This window comes from Brachyhypopomus gauderio, unplaced genomic scaffold (genome assembly GCF_052324685.1).
Source record: "Brachyhypopomus gauderio isolate BG-103 unplaced genomic scaffold, BGAUD_0.2 sc80, whole genome shotgun sequence".
Taxonomy (NCBI): Eukaryota; Metazoa; Chordata; class Actinopteri; order Gymnotiformes; family Hypopomidae; genus Brachyhypopomus; species Brachyhypopomus gauderio.
Window position 1 is genome coordinate 1,145,615 of NW_027506901.1, and position 20,794 is coordinate 1,166,408.

The 20,794-nt window shown below is 44.5% G+C and overlaps 42 non-coding genes across 42 annotated transcripts; 30 read left to right on the forward strand and 12 right to left on the reverse strand.

Annotated features, from left to right (window-relative positions):
- The first annotated feature begins 436 nt into the window (after positions 1–436).
- trnas-cga (transfer RNA serine (anticodon CGA)) lies at positions 437–518 on the forward strand. The gene has a single exon. It is a non-coding gene; the product is annotated as a tRNA-Ser (tRNA).
- Positions 519–1,098: 580 nt separating this feature from the next.
- trnas-cga (transfer RNA serine (anticodon CGA)) lies at positions 1,099–1,180 on the forward strand. The gene has a single exon. It is a non-coding gene; the product is annotated as a tRNA-Ser (tRNA).
- A 183-nt stretch (positions 1,181–1,363) lies between these two features.
- On the reverse strand, positions 1,364–1,435 carry trnad-guc (transfer RNA aspartic acid (anticodon GUC)). Its single transcript has one exon. It is a non-coding gene; the product is annotated as a tRNA-Asp (tRNA).
- Positions 1,436–1,760: 325 nt separating this feature from the next.
- On the forward strand, positions 1,761–1,842 carry trnas-cga (transfer RNA serine (anticodon CGA)). The gene has a single exon. It is a non-coding gene; the product is annotated as a tRNA-Ser (tRNA).
- Positions 1,843–2,422: 580 nt separating this feature from the next.
- Positions 2,423–2,504, forward strand: trnas-cga (transfer RNA serine (anticodon CGA)). The gene has a single exon. It is a non-coding gene; the product is annotated as a tRNA-Ser (tRNA).
- A 580-nt stretch (positions 2,505–3,084) lies between these two features.
- trnas-uga (transfer RNA serine (anticodon UGA)) lies at positions 3,085–3,166 on the forward strand. The gene has a single exon. It is a non-coding gene; the product is annotated as a tRNA-Ser (tRNA).
- Positions 3,167–3,746: 580 nt separating this feature from the next.
- On the forward strand, positions 3,747–3,828 carry trnas-cga (transfer RNA serine (anticodon CGA)). The gene has a single exon. It is a non-coding gene; the product is annotated as a tRNA-Ser (tRNA).
- A 183-nt stretch (positions 3,829–4,011) lies between these two features.
- trnad-guc (transfer RNA aspartic acid (anticodon GUC)) lies at positions 4,012–4,083 on the reverse strand. Its single transcript has one exon. It is a non-coding gene; the product is annotated as a tRNA-Asp (tRNA).
- Positions 4,084–4,408: 325 nt separating this feature from the next.
- On the forward strand, positions 4,409–4,490 carry trnas-uga (transfer RNA serine (anticodon UGA)). The gene has a single exon. It is a non-coding gene; the product is annotated as a tRNA-Ser (tRNA).
- A 580-nt stretch (positions 4,491–5,070) lies between these two features.
- On the forward strand, positions 5,071–5,152 carry trnas-cga (transfer RNA serine (anticodon CGA)). Its single transcript has one exon. It is a non-coding gene; the product is annotated as a tRNA-Ser (tRNA).
- Positions 5,153–5,732: 580 nt separating this feature from the next.
- Positions 5,733–5,814, forward strand: trnas-uga (transfer RNA serine (anticodon UGA)). The gene has a single exon. It is a non-coding gene; the product is annotated as a tRNA-Ser (tRNA).
- Positions 5,815–6,376: 562 nt separating this feature from the next.
- Positions 6,377–6,458, forward strand: trnas-cga (transfer RNA serine (anticodon CGA)). The gene has a single exon. It is a non-coding gene; the product is annotated as a tRNA-Ser (tRNA).
- Positions 6,459–6,641: 183 nt separating this feature from the next.
- Positions 6,642–6,713, reverse strand: trnad-guc (transfer RNA aspartic acid (anticodon GUC)). Its single transcript has one exon. It is a non-coding gene; the product is annotated as a tRNA-Asp (tRNA).
- Positions 6,714–7,002: 289 nt separating this feature from the next.
- Positions 7,003–7,074, reverse strand: trnad-guc (transfer RNA aspartic acid (anticodon GUC)). Its single transcript has one exon. It is a non-coding gene; the product is annotated as a tRNA-Asp (tRNA).
- A 325-nt stretch (positions 7,075–7,399) lies between these two features.
- On the forward strand, positions 7,400–7,481 carry trnas-cga (transfer RNA serine (anticodon CGA)). The gene has a single exon. It is a non-coding gene; the product is annotated as a tRNA-Ser (tRNA).
- Positions 7,482–8,061: 580 nt separating this feature from the next.
- On the forward strand, positions 8,062–8,143 carry trnas-uga (transfer RNA serine (anticodon UGA)). Its single transcript has one exon. It is a non-coding gene; the product is annotated as a tRNA-Ser (tRNA).
- A 580-nt stretch (positions 8,144–8,723) lies between these two features.
- Positions 8,724–8,805, forward strand: trnas-cga (transfer RNA serine (anticodon CGA)). Its single transcript has one exon. It is a non-coding gene; the product is annotated as a tRNA-Ser (tRNA).
- Positions 8,806–8,988: 183 nt separating this feature from the next.
- trnad-guc (transfer RNA aspartic acid (anticodon GUC)) lies at positions 8,989–9,060 on the reverse strand. The gene has a single exon. It is a non-coding gene; the product is annotated as a tRNA-Asp (tRNA).
- A 325-nt stretch (positions 9,061–9,385) lies between these two features.
- On the forward strand, positions 9,386–9,467 carry trnas-uga (transfer RNA serine (anticodon UGA)). The gene has a single exon. It is a non-coding gene; the product is annotated as a tRNA-Ser (tRNA).
- Positions 9,468–10,047: 580 nt separating this feature from the next.
- Positions 10,048–10,129, forward strand: trnas-cga (transfer RNA serine (anticodon CGA)). Its single transcript has one exon. It is a non-coding gene; the product is annotated as a tRNA-Ser (tRNA).
- A 580-nt stretch (positions 10,130–10,709) lies between these two features.
- On the forward strand, positions 10,710–10,791 carry trnas-uga (transfer RNA serine (anticodon UGA)). The gene has a single exon. It is a non-coding gene; the product is annotated as a tRNA-Ser (tRNA).
- A 562-nt stretch (positions 10,792–11,353) lies between these two features.
- On the forward strand, positions 11,354–11,435 carry trnas-cga (transfer RNA serine (anticodon CGA)). Its single transcript has one exon. It is a non-coding gene; the product is annotated as a tRNA-Ser (tRNA).
- A 580-nt stretch (positions 11,436–12,015) lies between these two features.
- On the forward strand, positions 12,016–12,097 carry trnas-cga (transfer RNA serine (anticodon CGA)). Its single transcript has one exon. It is a non-coding gene; the product is annotated as a tRNA-Ser (tRNA).
- A 580-nt stretch (positions 12,098–12,677) lies between these two features.
- Positions 12,678–12,759, forward strand: trnas-uga (transfer RNA serine (anticodon UGA)). The gene has a single exon. It is a non-coding gene; the product is annotated as a tRNA-Ser (tRNA).
- Positions 12,760–12,942: 183 nt separating this feature from the next.
- trnad-guc (transfer RNA aspartic acid (anticodon GUC)) lies at positions 12,943–13,014 on the reverse strand. Its single transcript has one exon. It is a non-coding gene; the product is annotated as a tRNA-Asp (tRNA).
- A 325-nt stretch (positions 13,015–13,339) lies between these two features.
- Positions 13,340–13,421, forward strand: trnas-uga (transfer RNA serine (anticodon UGA)). The gene has a single exon. It is a non-coding gene; the product is annotated as a tRNA-Ser (tRNA).
- Positions 13,422–14,314: 893 nt separating this feature from the next.
- On the forward strand, positions 14,315–14,396 carry trnas-cga (transfer RNA serine (anticodon CGA)). The gene has a single exon. It is a non-coding gene; the product is annotated as a tRNA-Ser (tRNA).
- A 183-nt stretch (positions 14,397–14,579) lies between these two features.
- On the reverse strand, positions 14,580–14,651 carry trnad-guc (transfer RNA aspartic acid (anticodon GUC)). The gene has a single exon. It is a non-coding gene; the product is annotated as a tRNA-Asp (tRNA).
- A 325-nt stretch (positions 14,652–14,976) lies between these two features.
- Positions 14,977–15,058, forward strand: trnas-cga (transfer RNA serine (anticodon CGA)). The gene has a single exon. It is a non-coding gene; the product is annotated as a tRNA-Ser (tRNA).
- A 580-nt stretch (positions 15,059–15,638) lies between these two features.
- trnas-cga (transfer RNA serine (anticodon CGA)) lies at positions 15,639–15,720 on the forward strand. Its single transcript has one exon. It is a non-coding gene; the product is annotated as a tRNA-Ser (tRNA).
- Positions 15,721–16,300: 580 nt separating this feature from the next.
- On the forward strand, positions 16,301–16,382 carry trnas-cga (transfer RNA serine (anticodon CGA)). The gene has a single exon. It is a non-coding gene; the product is annotated as a tRNA-Ser (tRNA).
- A 181-nt stretch (positions 16,383–16,563) lies between these two features.
- Positions 16,564–16,635, reverse strand: trnad-guc (transfer RNA aspartic acid (anticodon GUC)). The gene has a single exon. It is a non-coding gene; the product is annotated as a tRNA-Asp (tRNA).
- A 325-nt stretch (positions 16,636–16,960) lies between these two features.
- Positions 16,961–17,042, forward strand: trnas-cga (transfer RNA serine (anticodon CGA)). The gene has a single exon. It is a non-coding gene; the product is annotated as a tRNA-Ser (tRNA).
- A 183-nt stretch (positions 17,043–17,225) lies between these two features.
- Positions 17,226–17,297, reverse strand: trnad-guc (transfer RNA aspartic acid (anticodon GUC)). The gene has a single exon. It is a non-coding gene; the product is annotated as a tRNA-Asp (tRNA).
- Positions 17,298–17,622: 325 nt separating this feature from the next.
- trnas-cga (transfer RNA serine (anticodon CGA)) lies at positions 17,623–17,704 on the forward strand. Its single transcript has one exon. It is a non-coding gene; the product is annotated as a tRNA-Ser (tRNA).
- Positions 17,705–17,887: 183 nt separating this feature from the next.
- Positions 17,888–17,959, reverse strand: trnad-guc (transfer RNA aspartic acid (anticodon GUC)). Its single transcript has one exon. It is a non-coding gene; the product is annotated as a tRNA-Asp (tRNA).
- Positions 17,960–18,284: 325 nt separating this feature from the next.
- trnas-uga (transfer RNA serine (anticodon UGA)) lies at positions 18,285–18,366 on the forward strand. The gene has a single exon. It is a non-coding gene; the product is annotated as a tRNA-Ser (tRNA).
- Positions 18,367–18,946: 580 nt separating this feature from the next.
- trnas-cga (transfer RNA serine (anticodon CGA)) lies at positions 18,947–19,028 on the forward strand. Its single transcript has one exon. It is a non-coding gene; the product is annotated as a tRNA-Ser (tRNA).
- A 183-nt stretch (positions 19,029–19,211) lies between these two features.
- trnad-guc (transfer RNA aspartic acid (anticodon GUC)) lies at positions 19,212–19,283 on the reverse strand. Its single transcript has one exon. It is a non-coding gene; the product is annotated as a tRNA-Asp (tRNA).
- Positions 19,284–19,608: 325 nt separating this feature from the next.
- trnas-cga (transfer RNA serine (anticodon CGA)) lies at positions 19,609–19,690 on the forward strand. Its single transcript has one exon. It is a non-coding gene; the product is annotated as a tRNA-Ser (tRNA).
- Positions 19,691–19,873: 183 nt separating this feature from the next.
- On the reverse strand, positions 19,874–19,945 carry trnad-guc (transfer RNA aspartic acid (anticodon GUC)). Its single transcript has one exon. It is a non-coding gene; the product is annotated as a tRNA-Asp (tRNA).
- A 325-nt stretch (positions 19,946–20,270) lies between these two features.
- Positions 20,271–20,352, forward strand: trnas-uga (transfer RNA serine (anticodon UGA)). The gene has a single exon. It is a non-coding gene; the product is annotated as a tRNA-Ser (tRNA).
- The last annotated feature ends 442 nt before the right edge of the window (positions 20,353–20,794 follow it).

Genomic DNA, 20,794 nt, shown 5'->3' on the forward strand with positions numbered 1-20,794 from the left:
GGTCACTGGTTTCTCTGCCTTGTGCTTAAAAAGAAAGAACTCCCCGCCGGGGAATCGAACCCCGGTCTTCCGCATGACAGGCGGAGATACTATCCACTATATTAACGAGGACGTATGTCTTACCATGCAGTGATGCTGAGTGAGGTGACTTGCACCTGTACCCTTGATTTTGAAAGTTGCATAAGAAAGATCTGCAATCAATAGATCAAACGCCACATCTCACTTTTGATTCACAGAATGCCACGCTTTTGAACACCTGATCACCTGGAGTTGATACCAGCTTGAAGTTAACAGTGAGTAGACTCTTATGGAGATTCATGTATTTGAATTTACTTCTTAAGCCATTGGCAACTCAGAATCAATGACATCTGTGCACTCCTCCTTGAGCTAGAGGAAGTCAAAGGAATTGATCTCGATTCTACTCCTACACATTTGGGCTGCAATGGCCGAGAGGTTAAGGCGTTGGACTCGAAATCCAATGGGGTTTCCCCGCGCAGGTTCGACTCCTGCTTGCAGCGTAGAGAAGAAAATATCGTATCCCTTTTTGGATGTGTGGTAAAATAGAGTCTACTCTCCTCATGCTTGCCAGTTTTGAATATGCTTCTCATGCCATTTGTAAATTTGTGCTGTCAAACTGTAGCAGTCCAGTGGAAAGACTGTCTGGTCACTGGTTTCTCTGCCTTGTGCTTAAAAAGAAAGAACTCCCGGTCGGGGAATCGAACCCCGGTCTTCCGCATGACAGGCGGAGATACTATCCACTATACTAACGAGGACGTATGTCTTACCATGCAGTGATGCTGAGTGAGGTGACTTGCACCTGTACCCTTGATTTTGAAAGTTGCATAAGAAAGATCTGCAATCAATAGATCAAACGCCACATCTCACTTTTGATTCACAGAATGCCACGCTTTTGAACACCTGATCACCTGGAGTTGATACCAGCTTGAAGTTAACAGTGAGTAGACTCTTATGGAGATTCATGTATTTGAATTTACTTCTTAAGCCATTGGCAACTCAGAATCAATGACATCTGTGCACTCCTCCTTGAGCTAGAGGAAGTCAAAGGAATTGATCTCGATTCTACTCCTACACATTTGGGCTGCAATGGCCGAGAGGTTAAGGCGTTGGACTCGAAATCCAATGGGGTTTCCCCGCGCAGGTTCGACTCCTGCTTGCAGCGTAGAGAAGAAAATATCGTATCCCTTTTTGGATGTGTGGTAAAATAGAGTCTACTCTCCTCATGCTTGCCAGTTTTGAATATGCTTCTCATGCCATTTGTAAATTTGTGCTGTCAAACTGTAGCAGTCCAGTGGAAAGACTGTCTGGTCACTGGTTTCTCTGCCTTGTGCTTAAAAAGAAAGAACTCCCCGTCGGGGAATCGAACCCCGGTCTTCCGCATGACAGGCGGAGATACTATCCACTATACTAACGAGGACGTATGTCTTATCATGCAGTGATGCTGAGTGAGGTGACTTGCACCTGTACCCTTGATTTTGAAAGTTGCATAAGAAAGATCTGCAATCAATAGATCAAACGCCACATCTCACTTTTGATTCACAGAATGCCACGCTTTTGAACACCTGATCACCTGGAGTTGATACCAGCTTGAAGTTAACAGTGAGTAGACTCTTATGGAGATTCATGTATTTGAATTTACTTCTTAAGCCATTGGCAACTCAGAATCAATGACATCTGTGCACTCCTCCTTGAGCTTGAGGAAGTCAAAGGAATTGATCTCGATTCTACTCCTACGCATTTGGGCTGCAATGGCCGAGAGGTTAAGGCGTTGGACTCGAAATCCAATGGGGTTTCCCTGTGCAGGTTCGACTCCTGCTTGCAGCGTAGAGAAGAAAATATCGTATCCCTTTTTGGATGTGTGGTAAAATAGAGTCTACTCTCCTCATGCTTGCCAGTTTTGAATATGCTTCTCATGCCATTTGTAAATTTGTGCTGTCAAACTGTAGCAGTCCAGTGGAAAGACTGTCTGGTCACTGGTTTCTCTGCCTTGTGCTTAAAAAGAAAGAACTCCCCGTCGGGGAATGGAACCCCGGTCTTCTGCGTGACAGGCGGAGATACTATCCACTATACTAACGAGGACGTATGTCTTACCATGCAGTGATGCTGAGTGAGGTGACTTGCACCTGTACCCTTGATTTTGAAAGTTGCATAAGAAAGATCTGCAATCAATAGATCAAACGCCACATCTCACTTTTGATTCACAGAATGCCACGCTTTTGAACACCTGATCACCTGGAGTTGATACCAGCTTGAAGTTAACAGTGAGTAGACTCTTATGGAGATTCATGTATTTGAATTTACTTCTTAAGCCATTGGCAACTCAGAATCAATGACATCTGTGCACTCCTCCTTGAGCTAGAGGAAGTCAAAGGAATTGATCTCGATTCTACTCCTACACATTTGGGCTGCAATGGCCGAGAGGTTAAGGCGTTGGACTCGAAATCCAATGGGGTTTCCCCGCGCAGGTTCGACTCCTGCTTGCAGTGTAGAGAAGAAAATATCGTATCCCTTTTTGGATGTGTGGTAAAATAGAGTCTACTCTCCTCATGCTTGCCAGTTTTGAATATGCTTCTCATGCCATTTGTAAATTTGTGCTGTCAAACTGTAGCAGTCCAGTGGAAAGACTGTCTGGTCACTGGTTTCTCTGCCTTGTGCTTAAAAAGAAAGAACTCCCCGTCGGGGAATCGAACCCCGGTCTTCCGCATGACAGGCGGAGATACTATCCACTATACTATCGAGGACGTATGTCTTATCATGCAGTGATGCTGAGTGAGGTGACTTGCACCTGTACCCTTGATTTTGAAAGTTGCATAAGAAAGATCTGCAATCAATAGATCAAACGCCACATCTCACTTTTGATTCACAGAATGCCACGCTTTTGAACACCTGATCACCTGGAGTTGATACCAGCTTGAAGTTAACAGTGAGTAGACTCTTATGGAGATTCATGTATTTGAATTTACTTCTTAAGCCATTGGCAACTCATAAGCAATCACATCTGTGCACTCCTCCTTGAGCTTGAGGAAGTCAAAGGAATTGATCTCGATTCTACTCCTACACATTTGGTCTGCAATGGCCGAGAGGTTAAGGCGTTGGACTTGAAATCCAATGGGGTTTCCCCGCGCAGGTTCGACTCCTGCTTGCAGCGTAGAGAAGAAAATGTTGTATCCCTTTTTGGATGTGTGGTAAAATAGAGTCTACTCTCCTCATGGTTGCCAGTTTTTAATATGCTTCTCATGCCATTTGTAAATTTGTGCTGTCAAACTGTAGCAGTCCAGTGGAAAGACTGTCTGGTCACTGGTTTCTCTGCCTTGTGCTTAAAAAGAAAGAACTCCGCGTCGGGGAACCGAACCCCGGTCTTCCGCGTGACAGGCGGAGATACTATCCACTATACTAACGAGGACGTATGTCTTATCATGCAGTGATGCTGAGTGAGGTGACTTGCACCTGTACCCTTGATTTTGAAAGTTGCATAAAAAAGATCTGCAATCAATAGATCAAACGCCACATCTCACTTTTGATTCACAGAATGCCACGCTTTTGAACACCTGATCACCTGGAGTTGATACCAGCTTGAAGTTAACAGTGAGTAGACTCTTATGGAGATTCATGTATTTGAATTTACTTCTTAAGCCATTGGCAACTCAGAATCAATGACATCTGTGCACTCCTCCTTGAGCTTGAGGAAGTCAAAGGAATTGATCTCGATTCTACTCCTACACATTTGGGCTGCAATGGCCGAGAGGTTAAGGCGTTGGACTCGAAATCCAATGGGGTTTCCCCGCGCAGGTTCGACTCCTGCTTGCAGCGTAGAGAAGAAAATGTTGTATCCCTTTTTGGATGTGTGGTAAAATAGAGTCTACTCTCCTCATGCTTGCCAGTTTTGAATATGCTTCTCATGCCATTTGTAAATTTGTGCTGTCAAACTGTAGCAGTCCAGTGGAAAGACTGTCTGGTCACTGGTTTCTCTGCCTTGTGCTTAAAAAGAAAGAACTCCCCGTCGGGGAATCGAACCCCGGTCTTCCGCGTGACAGGCGGAGATACTATCCACTATACTAACGAGGACGTATGTCTTATCATGCAGTGATGCTGAGTGAGGTGACTTGCACCTGTACCCTTGATTTTGAAAGTTGCATAAGAAAGATCTGCAATCAATAGATCAAACGCCACATCTCACTTTTGATTCACAGAATGCCACGCTTTTGAACACCTGATCACCTGGAGTTGATACCAGCTTGAAGTTAACAGTGAGTAGACTCTTATGGAGATTCATGTATTTGAATTTACTTCTTAAGCCATTGGCAACTCATAAGCAATCACATCTGTGCACTCCTCCTTGAGCTTGAGGAAGTCAAAGGAATTGATCTCGATTCTACTCCTACACATTTGGTCTGCAATGGCCGAGAGGTTAAGGCGTTGGACTTGAAATCCAATGGGGTTTCCCCGCGCAGGTTCGACTCCTGCTTGCAGCGTAGAGAAGAAAATGTTGTATCCCTTTTTGGATGTGTGGTAAAATAGAGTCTACTCTCCTCATGGTTGCCAGTTTTTAATATGCTTCTCATGCCATTTGTAAATTTGTGCTGTCAAACTGTAGCAGTCCAGTGGAAAGACTGTCTGGTCACTGGTTTCTCTGCCTTGTGCTTAAAAAGAAAGAACTCCCCGTCGGGGAACCGAACCCCGGTCTTCCGCGTGACAGGCGGAGATACTATCCACTATACTAACGAGGACGTATGTCTTATCATGCAGTGATGCTGAGTGAGGTGACTTGCACCTGTACCCTTGATTTTGAAAGTTGCATAAGAAAGATCTGCAATCAATAGATCAAACGCCACATCTCACTTTTGATTCACAGAATGCCACGCTTTTGAACACCTGATCACCTGGAGTTGATACCAGCTTGAAGTTAACAGTGAGTAGACTCTTATGGAGATTCATGTATTTGAATTTACTTCTTAAGCCATTGGCAACTCAGAATCAATGACATCTGTGCACTCCTCCTTGAGCTAGAGGAAGTCAAAGGAATTGATCTCGATTCTACTCCTACACATTTGGGCTGCAATGGCCGAGAGGTTAAGGCGTTGGACTCGAAATCCAATGGGGTTTCCCCGCGCAGGTTCGACTCCTGCTTGCAGCGTAGAGAAGAAAATGTTGTATCCCTTTTTGGATGTGTGGTAAAATAGAGTCTACTCTCCTCATGCTTGCCAGTTTTGAATATGCTTCTCATGCCATTTGTAAATTTGTGCTGTCAAACTGTAGCAGTCCAGTGGAAAGACTGTCTGGTCACTGGTTTCTCTGCCTTGTGCTTAAAAAGAAAGAACTCCGCGTCGGGGAATCGAACCCCGGTCTTCCGCGTGACAGGCTGAGATACTATCCACTATACTAACGAGGACGTATGTCTTATCATGCAGTGATGCTGAGTGAGGTGACTTGCACCTGTACCCTTGATTTTGAAAGTTGCATAAGAAAGATCTGCAATCAATAGATCAAACGCCACATCTCACTTTTGATTCACAGAATGCCACGCTTTTGAACACCTGATCACCTGGAGTTGATACCAGCTTGAAGTTAACAGTGAGTAGACTCTTATGGAGATTCATGTATTTGAATTTACTTCTTAAGCCATTGGCAACTCATAAGCAATCACATCTGTGCACTCCTCCTTGAGCTTGAGGAAGTCAAAGGAATTGATCTCGATTCTACTCCTACACATTTGGTCTGCAATGGCCGAGAGGTTAAGGCGTTGGACTTGAAATCCAATGGGGTTTCCCCGCGCAGGTTCGACTCCTGCTTGCAGTGTAGAGAAGAAAATGTTGTATCCCTTTTTGGATGTGTGGTAAAATAGAGTCTACTCTCCTCATGGTTGCCAGTTTTTAATATGCTTCTCATGCCATTTGTAAATTTGTGCTGTCAAACTGTAGCAGTCCAGTGGAAAGACTGTCTGGTCACTGGTTTCTCTGCCTTGTGCTTAAAAAGAAAGAACTCCCCGGTCTTCCGCGTGACAGGCAGAGATACTATCCACTATACTAACGAGGACGTATGTCTTATCATGCAGTGATGCTGAGTGAGGTGACTTGCACCTGTACCCTTGATTTTGAAAGTTGCATAAGAAAGATCTGCAATCAATAGATCAAACGCCACATCTCACTTTTGATTCACAGAATGCCACGCTTTTGAACACCTGATCACCTGGAGTTGATACCAGCTTGAAGTTAACAGTGAGTAGACTCTTATGGAGATTCATGTATTTGAATTTACTTCTTAAGCCATTGGCAACTCAGAATCAATGACATCTGTGCACTCCTCCTTGAGCTTGAGGAAGTCAAAGGAATTGATCTCGATTCTACTCCTACACATTTGGGCTGCAATGGCCGAGAGGTTAAGGCGTTGGACTCGAAATCCAATGGGGTTTCCCCGCGCAGGTTCGACTCCTGCTTGCAGCGTAGAGAAGAAAATATCGTATCCCTTTTTGGATGTGTGGTAAAATAGAGTCTACTCTCCTCATGCTTGCCAGTTTTGAATATGCTTCTCATGCCATTTGTAAATTTGTGCTGTCAAACTGTAGCAGTCCAGTGGAAAGACTGTCTGGTCACTGGTTTCTCTGCCTTGTGCTTAAAAAGAAAGAACTCCCCGTCGGGGAATCGAACCCCGGTCTTCCGCATGACAGGCGGAGATACTATCCACTATACTAACGAGGACGTATGTCTTATCATGCAGTGATGCTGAGTGAGGTGACTTGCACCTGTACCCTTGATTTTGAAAGTTGCATAAGAAACTGTGCAGGTTCGACTCCTGCTTGCAGCGTAGAGAAGAAAATATCGTATCCCTTTTTGGATGTGTGGTAAAATAGAGTCTACTCTCCTCATGCTTGCCAGTTTTGAATATGCTTCTCATGCCATTTGTAAATTTGTGCTGTCAAACTGTAGCAGTCCAGTGGAAAGACTGTCTGGTCACTGGTTTCTCTGCCTTGTGCTTAAAAAGAAAGAACTCCCCGTCGGGGAATCGAACCCCGGTCTTCTGCGTGACAGGCGGAGATACTATCCACTATACTAACGAGGACGTATGTCTTACCATGCAGTGATGCTGAGTGAGGTGACTTGCACCTGTACCCTTGATTTTGAAAGTTGCATAAGAAAGATCTGCAATCAATAGATCAAACGCCACATCTCACTTTTGATTCACAGAATGCCACGCTTTTGAACACCTGATCACCTGGAGTTGATACCAGCTTGAAGTTAACAGTGAGTAGACTCTTATGGAGATTCATGTATTTGAATTTACTTCTTAAGCCATTGGCAACTCAGAATCAATGACATCTGTGCACTCCTCCTTGAGCTAGAGGAAGTCAAAGGAATTGATCTCGATTCTACTCCTACACATTTGGGCTGCAATGGCCGAGAGGTTAAGGCGTTGGACTCGAAATCCAATGGGGTTTCCCCGCGCAGGTTCGACTCCTGCTTGCAGTGTAGAGAAGAAAATATCGTATCCCTTTTTGGATGTGTGGTAAAATAGAGTCTACTCTCCTCATGCTTGCCAGTTTTGAATATGCTTCTCATGCCATTTGTAAATTTGTGCTGTCAAACTGTAGCAGTCCAGTGGAAAGACTGTCTGGTCACTGGTTTCTCTGCCTTGTGCTTAAAAAGAAAGAACTCCCCGTCGGGGAATCGAACCCCGGTCTTCCGCATGACAGGCGGAGATACTATCCACTATACTATCGAGGACGTATGTCTTATCATGCAGTGATGCTGAGTGAGGTGACTTGCACCTGTACCCTTGATTTTGAAAGTTGCATAAGAAAGATCTGCAATCAATAGATCAAACGCCACATCTCACTTTTGATTCACAGAATGCCACGCTTTTGAACACCTGATCACCTGGAGTTGATACCAGCTTGAAGTTAACAGTGAGTAGACTCTTATGGAGATTCATGTATTTGAATTTACTTCTTAAGCCATTGGCAACTCATAAGCAATCACATCTGTGCACTCCTCCTTGAGCTTGAGGAAGTCAAAGGAATTGATCTCGATTCTACTCCTACACATTTGGTCTGCAATGGCCGAGAGGTTAAGGCGTTGGACTTGAAATCCAATGGGGTTTCCCCGCGCAGGTTCGACTCCTGCTTGCAGCGTAGAGAAGAAAATGTTGTATCCCTTTTTGGATGTGTGGTAAAATAGAGTCTACTCTCCTCATGGTTGCCAGTTTTTAATATGCTTCTCATGCCATTTGTAAATTTGTGCTGTCAAACTGTAGCAGTCCAGTGGAAAGACTGTCTGGTCACTGGTTTCTCTGCCTTGTGCTTAAAAAGAAAGAACTCCGCGTCGGGGAACCGAACCCCGGTCTTCCGCGTGACAGGCGGAGATACTATCCACTATACTAACGAGGACGTATGTCTTATCATGCAGTGATGCTGAGTGAGGTGACTTGCACCTGTACCCTTGATTTTGAAAGTTGCATAAAAAAGATCTGCAATCAATAGATCAAACGCCACATCTCACTTTTGATTCACAGAATGCCACGCTTTTGAACACCTGATCACCTGGAGTTGATACCAGCTTGAAGTTAACAGTGAGTAGACTCTTATGGAGATTCATGTATTTGAATTTACTTCTTAAGCCATTGGCAACTCAGAATCAATGACATCTGTGCACTCCTCCTTGAGCTTGAGGAAGTCAAAGGAATTGATCTCGATTCTACTCCTACACATTTGGGCTGCAATGGCCGAGAGGTTAAGGCGTTGGACTCGAAATCCAATGGGGTTTCCCCGCGCAGGTTCGACTCCTGCTTGCAGCGTAGAGAAGAAAATGTTGTATCCCTTTTTGGATGTGTGGTAAAATAGAGTCTACTCTCCTCATGCTTGCCAGTTTTGAATATGCTTCTCATGCCATTTGTAAATTTGTGCTGTCAAACTGTAGCAGTCCAGTGGAAAGACTGTCTGGTCACTGGTTTCTCTGCCTTGTGCTTAAAAAGAAAGAACTCCCCGTCGGGGAATCGAACCCCGGTCTTCCGCGTGACAGGCGGAGATACTATCCACTATACTAACGAGGACGTATGTCTTATCATGCAGTGATGCTGAGTGAGGTGACTTGCACCTGTACCCTTGATTTTGAAAGTTGCATAAGAAAGATCTGCAATCAATAGATCAAACGCCACATCTCACTTTTGATTCACAGAATGCCACGCTTTTGAACACCTGATCACCTGGAGTTGATACCAGCTTGAAGTTAACAGTGAGTAGACTCTTATGGAGATTCATGTATTTGAATTTACTTCTTAAGCCATTGGCAACTCATAAGCAATCACATATGTGCACTCCTCCTTGAGCTTGAGGAAGTCAAAGGAATTGATCTCGATTCTACTCCTACACATTTGGTCTGCAATGGCCGAGAGGTTAAGGCGTTGGACTTGAAATCCAATGGGGTTTCCCCGCGCAGGTTCGACTCCTGCTTGCAGCGTAGAGAAGAAAATGTTGTATCCCTTTTTGGATGTGTGGTAAAATAGAGTCTACTCTCCTCATGGTTGCCAGTTTTTAATATGCTTCTCATGCCATTTGTAAATTTGTGCTGTCAAACTGTAGCAGTCCAGTGGAAAGACTGTCTGGTCACTGGTTTCTCTGCCTTGTGCTTAAAAAGAAAGAACTCCCCGTCGGGGAACCGAACCCCGGTCTTCCGCGTGACAGGCGGAGATACTATCCACTATACTAACGAGGACGTATGTCTTATCATGCAGTGATGCTGAGTGAGGTGACTTGCACCTGTACCCTTGATTTTGAAAGTTGCATAAAAAAGATCTGCAATCAATAGATCAAACGCCACATCTCACTTTTGATTCACAGAATGCCACGCTTTTGAACACCTGATCACCTGGAGTTGATACCAGCTTGAAGTTAACAGTGAGTAGACTCTTATGGAGATTCATGTATTTGAATTTACTTCTTAAGCCATTGGCAACTCAGAATCAATGACATCTGTGCACTCCTCCTTGAGCTTGAGGAAGTCAAAGGAATTGATCTCGATTCTACTCCTACACATTTGGGCTGCAATGGCCGAGAGGTTAAGGCGTTGGACTCGAAATCCAATGGGGTTTCCCCGCGCAGGTTCGACTCCTGCTTGCAGCGTAGAGAAGAAAATGTTGTATCCCTTTTTGGATGTGTGGTAAAATAGAGTCTACTCTCCTCATGCTTGCCAGTTTTGAATATGCTTCTCATGCCATTTGTAAATTTGTGCTGTCAAACTGTAGCAGTCCAGTGGAAAGACTGTCTGGTCACTGGTTTCTCTGCCTTGTGCTTAAAAAGAAAGAACTCCGCGTCGGGGAATCGAACCCCGGTCTTCCGCGTGACAGGCTGAGATACTATCCACTATACTAACGAGGACGTATGTCTTATCATGCAGTGATGCTGAGTGAGGTGACTTGCACCTGTACCCTTGATTTTGAAAGTTGCATAAGAAAGATCTGCAATCAATAGATCAAACGCCACATCTCACTTTTGATTCACAGAATGCCACGCTTTTGAACACCTGATCACCTGGAGTTGATACCAGCTTGAAGTTAACAGTGAGTAGACTCTTATGGAGATTCATGTATTTGAATTTACTTCTTAAGCCATTGGCAACTCATAAGCAATCACATCTGTGCACTCCTCCTTGAGCTTGAGGAAGTCAAAGGAATTGATCTCGATTCTACTCCTACACATTTGGTCTGCAATGGCCGAGAGGTTAAGGCGTTGGACTTGAAATCCAATGGGGTTTCCCCGCGCAGGTTCGACTCCTGCTTGCAGTGTAGAGAAGAAAATGTTGTATCCCTTTTTGGATGTGTGGTAAAATAGAGTCTACTCTCCTCATGGTTGCCAGTTTTTAATATGCTTCTCATGCCATTTGTAAATTTGTGCTGTCAAACTGTAGCAGTCCAGTGGAAAGACTGTCTGGTCACTGGTTTCTCTGCCTTGTGCTTAAAAAGAAAGAACTCCCCGGTCTTCCGCGTGACAGGCAGAGATACTATCCACTATACTAACGAGGACGTATGTCTTATCATGCAGTGATGCTGAGTGAGGTGACTTGCACCTGTACCCTTGATTTTGAAAGTTGCATAAAAAAGATCTGCAATCAATAGATCAAACGCCACATCTCACTTTTGATTCACAGAATGCCACGCTTTTGAACACCTGATCACCTGGAGTTGATACCAGCTTGAAGTTAACAGTGAGTAGACTCTTATGGAGATTCATGTATTTGAATTTACTTCTTAAGCCATTGGCAACTCAGAATCAATGACATCTGTGCACTCCTCCTTGAGCTTGAGGAAGTCAAAGGAATTGATCTCGATTCTACTCCTACACATTTGGGCTGCAATGGCCGAGAGGTTAAGGCGTTGGACTCGAAATCCAATGGGGTTTCCCCGCGCAGGTTCGACTCCTGCTTGCAGCGTAGAGAAGAAAATATCGTATCCCTTTTTGGATGTGTGGTAAAATAGAGTCTACTCTCCTCATGCTTGCCAGTTTTGAATATGCTTCTCATGCCATTTGTAAATTTGTGCTGTCAAACTGTAGCAGTCCAGTGGAAAGACTGTCTGGTCACTGGTTTCTCTGCCTTGTGCTTAAAAAGAAAGAACTCCCGGTCGGGGAATCGAACCCCGGTCTTCCGCATGACAGGCGGAGATACTATCCACTATACTAACGAGGACGTATGTCTTACCATGCAGTGATGCTGAGTGAGGTGACTTGCACCTGTACCCTTGATTTTGAAAGTTGCATAAGAAAGATCTGCAATCAATAGATCAAACGCCACATCTCACTTTTGATTCACAGAATGCCACGCTTTTGAACACCTGATCACCTGGAGTTGATACCAGCTTGAAGTTAACAGTGAGTAGACTCTTATGGAGATTCATGTATTTGAATTTACTTCTTAAGCCATTGGCAACTCAGAATCAATGACATCTGTGCACTCCTCCTTGAGCTAGAGGAAGTCAAAGGAATTGATCTCGATTCTACTCCTACACATTTGGGCTGCAATGGCCGAGAGGTTAAGGCGTTGGACTCGAAATCCAATGGGGTTTCCCCGCGCAGGTTCGACTCCTGCTTGCAGCGTAGAGAAGAAAATATCGTATCCCTTTTTGGATGTGTGGTAAAATAGAGTCTACTCTCCTCATGCTTGCCAGTTTTGAATATGCTTCTCATGCCATTTGTAAATTTGTGCTGTCAAACTGTAGCAGTCCAGTGGAAAGACTGTCTGGTCACTGGTTTCTCTGCCTTGTGCTTAAAAAGAAAGAACTCCCCGTCGGGGAATCGAACCCCAGTCTTCCGCGTGACAGGCGGAGATACTATCCACTATATTAACGAGGACGTATGTCTTATCATGCAGTGATGCTGAGTGAGGTGACTTGCACCTGTACCCTTGATTTTGAAAGTTGCATAAGAAAGATCTGCAATCAATAGATCAAACGCCACATCTCACTTTTGATTCACAGAATGCCACGCTTTTGAACACCTGATCACCTGGAGTTGATACCAGCTTGAAGTTAACAGTGAGTAGACTCTTATGGAGATTCATGTATTTGAATTTACTTCTTAAGCCATTGGCAACTCATAAGCAATCACATCTGTGCACTCCTCCTTGAGCTTGAGGAAGTCAAAGGAATTGATCTCGATTCTACTCCTACACATTTGGTCTGCAATGGCCGAGAGGTTAAGGCATTGGACTTGAAATCCAATGGGGTTTCCCCGCGCAGGTTCGACTCCTGCTTGCAGCGTAGAGAAGAAAATATCGTATCCCTTTTTGGATGTGTGGTAAAATAGAGTCTACTCTCCTCATGCTTGCCAGTTTTGAATATGCTTCTCATGCCATTTGTAAATTTGTGCTGTCAAACTGTAGCAGTCCAGTGGAAAGACTGTCTGGTCACTGGTTTCTCTGCCTTGTGCTTAAAAAGAAAGAACTCCCCGTCGGGGAATCGAACCCCGGTCTTCCGCGTGACAGGCGGAGATACTATCCACTATATTAACGAGGACGTATGTCTTATCATGCAGTGATGCTGAGTGAGGTGACTTGCACCTGTACCCTTGATTTTGAAAGTTGCATAAGAAAGATCTGCAATCAATAGATCAAACGCCACATCTCACTTTTGATTCACAGAATGCCACGCTTTTGAACACCTGATCACCTGGAGTTGATACCAGCTTGAAGTTAACAGTGAGTAGACTCTTATGGAGATTCATGTATTTGAATTTACTTCTTAAGCCATTGGCAACTCATAAGCAATCACATCTGTGCACTCCTCCTTGAGCTTGAGGAAGTCAAAGGAATTGATCTCGATTCTACTCCTACACATTTGGTCTGCAATGGCCGAGAGGTTAAGGCATTGGACTTGAAATCCAATGGGGTTTCCCCGCGCAGGTTCTACTCCTGCTTGCAGCGTAGAGAAGAAAATGTTGTATCCCTTTTTGGATGTGTGGTAAAATAGAGTCTACTCTCCTCATGGTTGCCAGTTTTTAATATGCTTCTCATGCCATTTGTAAATTTGTGCTGTCAAACTGTAGCAGTCCAGTGGAAAGACTGTCTGGTCACTGGTTTCTCTGCCTTGTGCTTAAAAAGAAAGAACTCCCCGTCGGGGAATCGAACCCCGGTCTTCCGCGTGACAGGCGGAGATACTATCCACTATACCAGGTATCACCAAATGGCGGACCGCGGTCCGGATCCGGACCCGAACGCCGTCCTGTCCGGACCCAATCACATTCCTGATTAACTGGATACGGACCCAAATGCCAAAAAATTTTTAACGGGAGACTATATTTTAAACCGGAGAATTTATTTTTCAGACGAGTGTTACGTTCGCACCACCCATTTGAGTGTTACGTTCGCCACCCCCCCCCCGCTCAACAACTTTCGTTCGCCACCGCGGACCCGGACCTAAGGTCTGAGCTATCTGCCAAAAATGGACCGCGGAGAGATTTAACTGATTACCCCTGCACTATACTAACGAGGACGTATGTCTAATCATGCAGTGATGCTGAGTGAGGTGACTTGCACCTGTACCCTTGATTTTGAAAGTTGCATAAAAAAGATCTGCAATCAATAGATCAAACGCCACATCTCACTTTTGATTCACAGAATGCCACGCTTTTGAACACCTGATCACCTGGAGTTGATACCAGCTGGAAGTTAACAGTGAGTAGACTCTTATGGAGATTCATGTATTTGAATTTACTTCTTAAGCCATTGGCAACTCAGAATCAATGACATATGTGCACTCCTCCTTGAGCTTGAGGAAGTCAAAGGAATTGATCTCGATTATACTCCTGCACATTTGGGCTGCAATGGCCGAGAGGTTAAGGCGTTGGACTCGAAATCCAATGGGGTTTCCCCGCGCAGGTTCGACTCCTGCTTGCAGCGTAGAGAAGAAAATATCGTATCCCTTTTTGGATGTGTGGTAAAATAGAGTCTACTCTCCTCATGCTTGCCAGTTTTGAATATGCTTCTCATGCCATTTGTAAATTTGTGCTGTCAAACTGTAGCAGTCCAGTGGAAAGACTGTCTGGTCACTGGTTTCTCTGCCTTGTGCTTAAAAAGAAAGAACTCCCCGCCGGGGAATCGAACCCCGGTCTTCCGCATGACAGGCGGAGATACTATCCACTATACTAACGAGGACGTATGTCTTACCATGCAGTGATGCTGAGTGAGGTGACTTGCACCTGTACCCTTGATTTTGAAAGTTGCATAAGAAAGATCTGCAATCAATAGATCAAACGCCACATCTCACTTTTGATTCACAGAATGCCACGCTTTTGAACACCTGATCACCTGGAGTTGATACCAGCTTGAAGTTAACAGTGAGTAGACTCTTATGGAGATTCATGTATTTGAATTTACTTCTTAAGCCATTGGCAACTCAGAATCAATGACATCTGTGCACTCCTCCTTGAGCTAGAGGAAGTCAAAGGAATTGATCTCGATTCTACTCCTACACATTTGGGCTGCAATGGCCGAGAGGTTAAGGCGTTGGACTCGAAATCCAATGGGGTTTCCCCGCGCAGGTTCGACTCCTGCTTGCAGCGTAGAGAAGAAAATATCGTATCCCTTTTTGGATGTGTGGTAAAATAGAGTCTACTCTCCTCATGCTTGCCAGTTTTGAATATGCTTCTCATGCCATTTGTAAATTTGTGCTGTCAAACTGTAGCAGTCCAGTGGAAAGACTGTCTGGTCACTGGTTTCTCTGCCTTGTGCTTAAAAAGAAAGAACTCCCGGTCGGGGAATCGAACCCCGGTCTTCCGCATGACAGGCGGAGATACTATCCACTATACTAACGAGGACGTATGTCTTACCATGCAGTGATGCTGAGTGAGGTGACTTGCACCTGTACCCTTGATTTTGAAAGTTGCATAAGAAAGATCTGCAATCAATAGATCAAACGCCACATCTCACTTTTGATTCACAGAATGCCACGCTTTTGAACACCTGATCACCTGGAGTTGATACCAGCTTGAAGTTAACAGTGAGTAGACTCTTATGGAGATTCATGTATTTGAATTTACTTCTTAAGCCATTGGCAACTCAGAATCAATGACATCTGTGCACTCCTCCTTGAGCTAGAGGAAGTCAAAGGAATTGATCTCGATTCTACTCCTACACATTTGGGCTGCAATGGCCGAGAGGTTAAGGCGTTGGACTCGAAATCCAATGGGGTTTCCCCGCGCAGGTTCGACTCCTGCTTGCAGCGTAGAGAAGAAAATATCGTATCCCTTTTTGGATGTGTGGTAAAATAGAGTCTACTCTCCTCATGCTTGCCAGTTTTGAATATGCTTCTCATGCCATTTGTAAATTTGTGCTGTCAAACTGTAGCAGTCCAGTGGAAAGACTGTCTGGTCACTGGTTTCTCTGCCTTGTGCTTAAAAAGAAAGAACTCCCGGTCGGGGAATCGAACCCCGGTCTTCCGCATGACAGGCGGAGATACTATCCACTATACTAACGAGGACGTATGTCTTACCATGCAGTGATGCTGAGTGAGGTGACTTGCACCTGTACCCTTGATTTTGAAAGTTGCATAAGAAAGATCTGCAATCAATAGATCAAACGCCACATCTCACTTTTGATTCACAGAATGCCACGCTTTTGAACACCTGATCACCTGGAGTTGATACCAGCTTGAAGTTAACAGTGAGTAGACTCTTATGGAGATTCATGTATTTGAATTTACTTCTTAAGCCATTGGCAACTCAGAATCAATGACATCTGTGCACTCCTCCTTGAGCTAGAGGAAGTCAAAGGAATTGATCTCGATTCTACTCCTACACATTTGGGCTGCAATGGCCGAGAGGTTAAGGCGTTGGACTCGAAATCCAATGGGGTTTCCCCGCGCAGGTTTGACTCCTGCTTGCAGCGTAGAGAAGAAAATATCGTATCCCTTTTTGGATGTGGTAAAATAGAGTCTACTCTCCTCATGCTTGCCAGTTTTGAATATGCTTCTCATGCCATTTGTAAATTTGTGCTGTCAAACTGTAGCAGTCCAGTGGAAAGACTGTCTGGTCACTGGTTTCTCTGCCTTGTGCTTAAAAAGGAAGAACTCCCCGTCGGGGAATCGAACCCCGGTCTTCCGCATGACAGGCGGAGATACTATCCACTATACTAACGAGGACGTATGTCTTATCATGCAGTGATGCTGAGTGAGGTGACTTGCACCTGTACCCTTGATTTTGAAAGTTGCATAAGAAAGATCTGCAATCAATAGATCAAACGCCACATCTCACTTTTGATTCACAGAATGCCACGCTTTTGAACACCTGATCACCTGGAGTTGATACCAGCTTGAAGTTAACAGTGAGTAGACTCTTATGGAGATTCATGTATTTGAATTTACTTCTTAAGCCATTGGCAACTCAGAATCAATGACATCTGTGCACTCCTCCTTGAGCTTGAGGAAGTCAAAGGAATTGATCTCGATTCTACTCCTACGCATTTGGGCTGCAATGGCCGAGAGGTTAAGGCGTTGGACTCGAAATCCAATGGGGTTTCCCTGTGCAGGTTCGACTCCTGCTTGCAGCGTAGAGAAGAAAATATCGTATCCCTTTTTGGATGTGTGGTAAAATAGAGTCTACTCTCCTCATGCTTGCCAGTTTTGAATATGCTTCTCATGCCATTTGTAAATTTGTGCTGTCAAACTGTAGCAGTCCAATGGAAAGACTGTCTGGTCACTGGTTTCTCTGCCTTGTGCTTAAAAAGAAAGAACTCCCCGTCGGGGAATCGAACCCCGGTCTTCTGCGTGACAGGCGGAGATACTATCCACTATACTAACGAGGACGTATGTCTTACCATGCAGTGATGCTGAGTGAGGTGACTTGCACCTGTACCCTTGATTTTGAAAGTTGCATAAGAAAGATCTGCAATCAATAGATCAAACGCCACATCTCACTTTTGATTCACAGAATGCCACGCTTTTGAACACCTGATCACCTGGAGTTGATACCAGCTTGAAGTTAACAGTGAGTAGACTCTTATGGAGATTCATGTATTTGAATTTACTTCTTAAGCCATTGGCAACTCAGAATCAATGACATCTGTGCACTCCTCCTTGAGCTAGAGGAAGTCAAAGGAATTGATCTCGATTCTACTCCTACACATTTGGGCTGCAATGGCCGAGAGGTTAAGGCGTTGGACTCGAAATCCAATGGGGTTTCCCCGCGCAGGTTCGACTCCTGCTTGCAGTGTAGAGAAGAAAATATCGTATCCCTTTTTGGATGTGTGGTAAAATAGAGTCTACTCTCCTCATGCTTGCCAGTTTTGAATATGCTTCTCATGCCATTTGTAAATTTGTGCTGTCAAACTGTAGCAGTCCAGTGGAAAGACTGTCTGGTCACTGGTTTCTCTGCCTTGTGCTTAAAAAGAAAGAACTCCCCGTCGGGGAATCGAACCCCGGTCTTCCGCATGACAGGCGGAGATACTATCCACTATACTAACGAGGACGTATGTCTTATCATGCAGTGATGCTGAGTGAGGTGACTTGCACCTGTACCCTTGATTTTGAAAGTTGCATAAGAAAGATCTGCAATCAATAGATCAAACGCCACATCTCACTTTTGATTCACAGAATGCCACGCTTTTGAACACCTGATCACCTGGAGTTGATACCAGCTTGAAGTTAACAGTGAGTAGACTCTTATGGAGATTCATGTATTTGAATTTACTTCTTAAGCCATTGGCAACTCATAAGCAATCACATCTGTGCACTCCTCCTTGAGCTTGAGGAAGTCAAAGGAATTGATCTCGATTCTACTCCTACACATTTGGTCTGCAATGGCCGAGAGGTTAAGGCGTTGGACTTGAAATCCAATGGGGTTTCCCCGCGCAGGTTCGACTCCTGCTTGCAGCGTAGAGAAGAAAATGTTGTATCCCTTTTTGGATGTGTGGTAAAATAGAGTCTACTCTCCTCATGCTTGCCAGTTTTGAATATGCTTCTCATGCCATTTGTAAATTTGTGCTGTCAAACTGTAGCAGTCCAGTGGAAAGACTGTCTGGTCACTGGTTTCTCTGCCTTGTGCTTAAAAAGAAAGAACTCCCGGTCGGGGAATCGAACCCCGGTCTTCCGCATGACAGGCGGAGATACTATCCACTATACTAACGAGGACGTATGTCTTACCATGCAGTGATGCTGAGTGAGGTGACTTGCACCTGTACCCTTGATTTTGAAAGTTGCATAAGAAAGATCTGCAATCAATAGATCAAACGCCACATCTCACTTTTGATTCACAGAATGCCACGCTTTTGAACACCTGATCACCTGGAGTTGATACCAGCTTGAAGTTAACAGTGAGTAGACTCTTATGGAGATTCATGTATTTGAATTTACTTCTTAAGCCATTGGCAACTCAGAATCAATGACATCTGTGCACTCCTCCTTGAGCTTGAGGAAGTCAAAGGAATTGATCTCGATTCTACTCCTACGCATTTGGGCTGCAATGGCCGAGAGGTTAAGGCGTTGGACTCGAAATCCAATGGGGTTTCCCTGTGCAGGTTCGACTCCTGCTTGCAGCGTAGAGAAGAAAATATCGTATCCCTTTTTGGATGTGTGGTAAAATAGAGTCTACTCTCCTCATGCTTGCCAGTTTTGAATATGCTTCTCATGCCATTTGTAAATTTGTGCTGTCAAACTGTAGCAGTCCAGTGGAAAGACTGTCTGGTCACTGGTTTCTCTGCCTTGTGCTTAAAAAGAAAGAACTCCCCGTCGGGGAATCGAACCCCGGTCTTCTGCGTGACAGGCGGAGATACTATCCACTATACTAACGAGGACGTATGTCTTACCATGCAGTGATGCTGAGTGAGGTGACTTGCACCTGTACCCTTGATTTTGAAAGTTGCATAAGAAAGATCTGCAATCAATAGATCAAACGCCACATCTCACTTTTGATTCACAGAATGCCACGCTTTTGAACACCTGATCACCTGGAGTTGATACCAGCTTGAAGTTAACAGTGAGTAGACTCTTATGGAGATTCATGTATTTGAATTTACTTCTTAAGCCATTGGCAACTCAGAATCAATGACATCTGTGCACTCCTCCTTGAGCTAGAGGAAGTCAAAGGAATTGATCTCGATTCTACTCCTACACATTTGGGCTGCAATGGCCGAGAGGTTAAGGCGTTGGACTCGAAATCCAATGGGGTTTCCCCGCGCAGGTTCGACTCCTGCTTGCAGTGTAGAGAAGAAAATATCGTATCCCTTTTTGGATGTGTGGTAAAATAGAGTCTACTCTCCTCATGCTTGCCAGTTTTGAATATGCTTCTCATGCCATTTGTAAATTTGTGCTGTCAAACTGTAGCAGTCCAGTGGAAAGACTGTCTGGTCACTGGTTTCTCTGCCTTGTGCTTAAAAAGAAAGAACTCCCCGTCGGGGAATCGAACCCCGGTCTTCCGCATGACAGGCGGAGATACTATCCACTATACTAACGAGGACGTATGTCTTATCATGCAGTGATGCTGAGTGAGGTGACTTGCACCTGTACCCTTGATTTTGAAAGTTGCATAAGAAAGATCTGCAATCAATAGATCAAACGCCACATCTCACTTTTGATTCACAGAATGCCACGCTTTTGAACACCTGATCACCTGGAGTTGATACCAGCTTGAAGTTAACAGTGAGTAGACTCTTATGGAGATTCATGTATTTGAATTTACTTCTTAAGCCATTGGCAACTCATAAGCAATCACATCTGTGCACTCCTCCTTGAGCTTGAGGAAGTCAAAGGAATTGATCTCGATTCTACTCCTACACATTTGGTCTGCAATGGCCGAGAGGTTAAGGCGTTGGACTTGAAATCCAATGGGGTTTCCCCGCGCAGGTTCGACTCCTGCTTGCAGCGTAGAGAAGAAAATGTTGTATCCCTTTTTGGATGTGTGGTAAAATAGAGTCTACTCTCCTCATGCTTGCCAGTTTTGAATATGCTTCTCATGCCATTTGTAAATTTGTGCTGTCAAACTGTAGCAGTCCAGTGGAAAGACTGTCTGGTCACTGGTTTCTCTGCCTTGTGCTTAAAAAGAAAGAACTCCCGGTCGGGGAATCGAACCCCGGTCTTCCGCATGACAGGCGGAGATACTATCCACTATACTAACGAGGACGTATGTCTTACCATGCAGTGATGCTGAGTGAGGTGACTTGCACCTGTACCCTTGATTTTGAAAGTTGCATAAGAAAGATCTGCAATCAATAGATCAAACGCCACATCTCACTTTTGATTCACAGAATGCCACGCTTTTGAACACCTGATCACCTGGAGTTGATACCAGCTTGAAGTTAACAGTGAG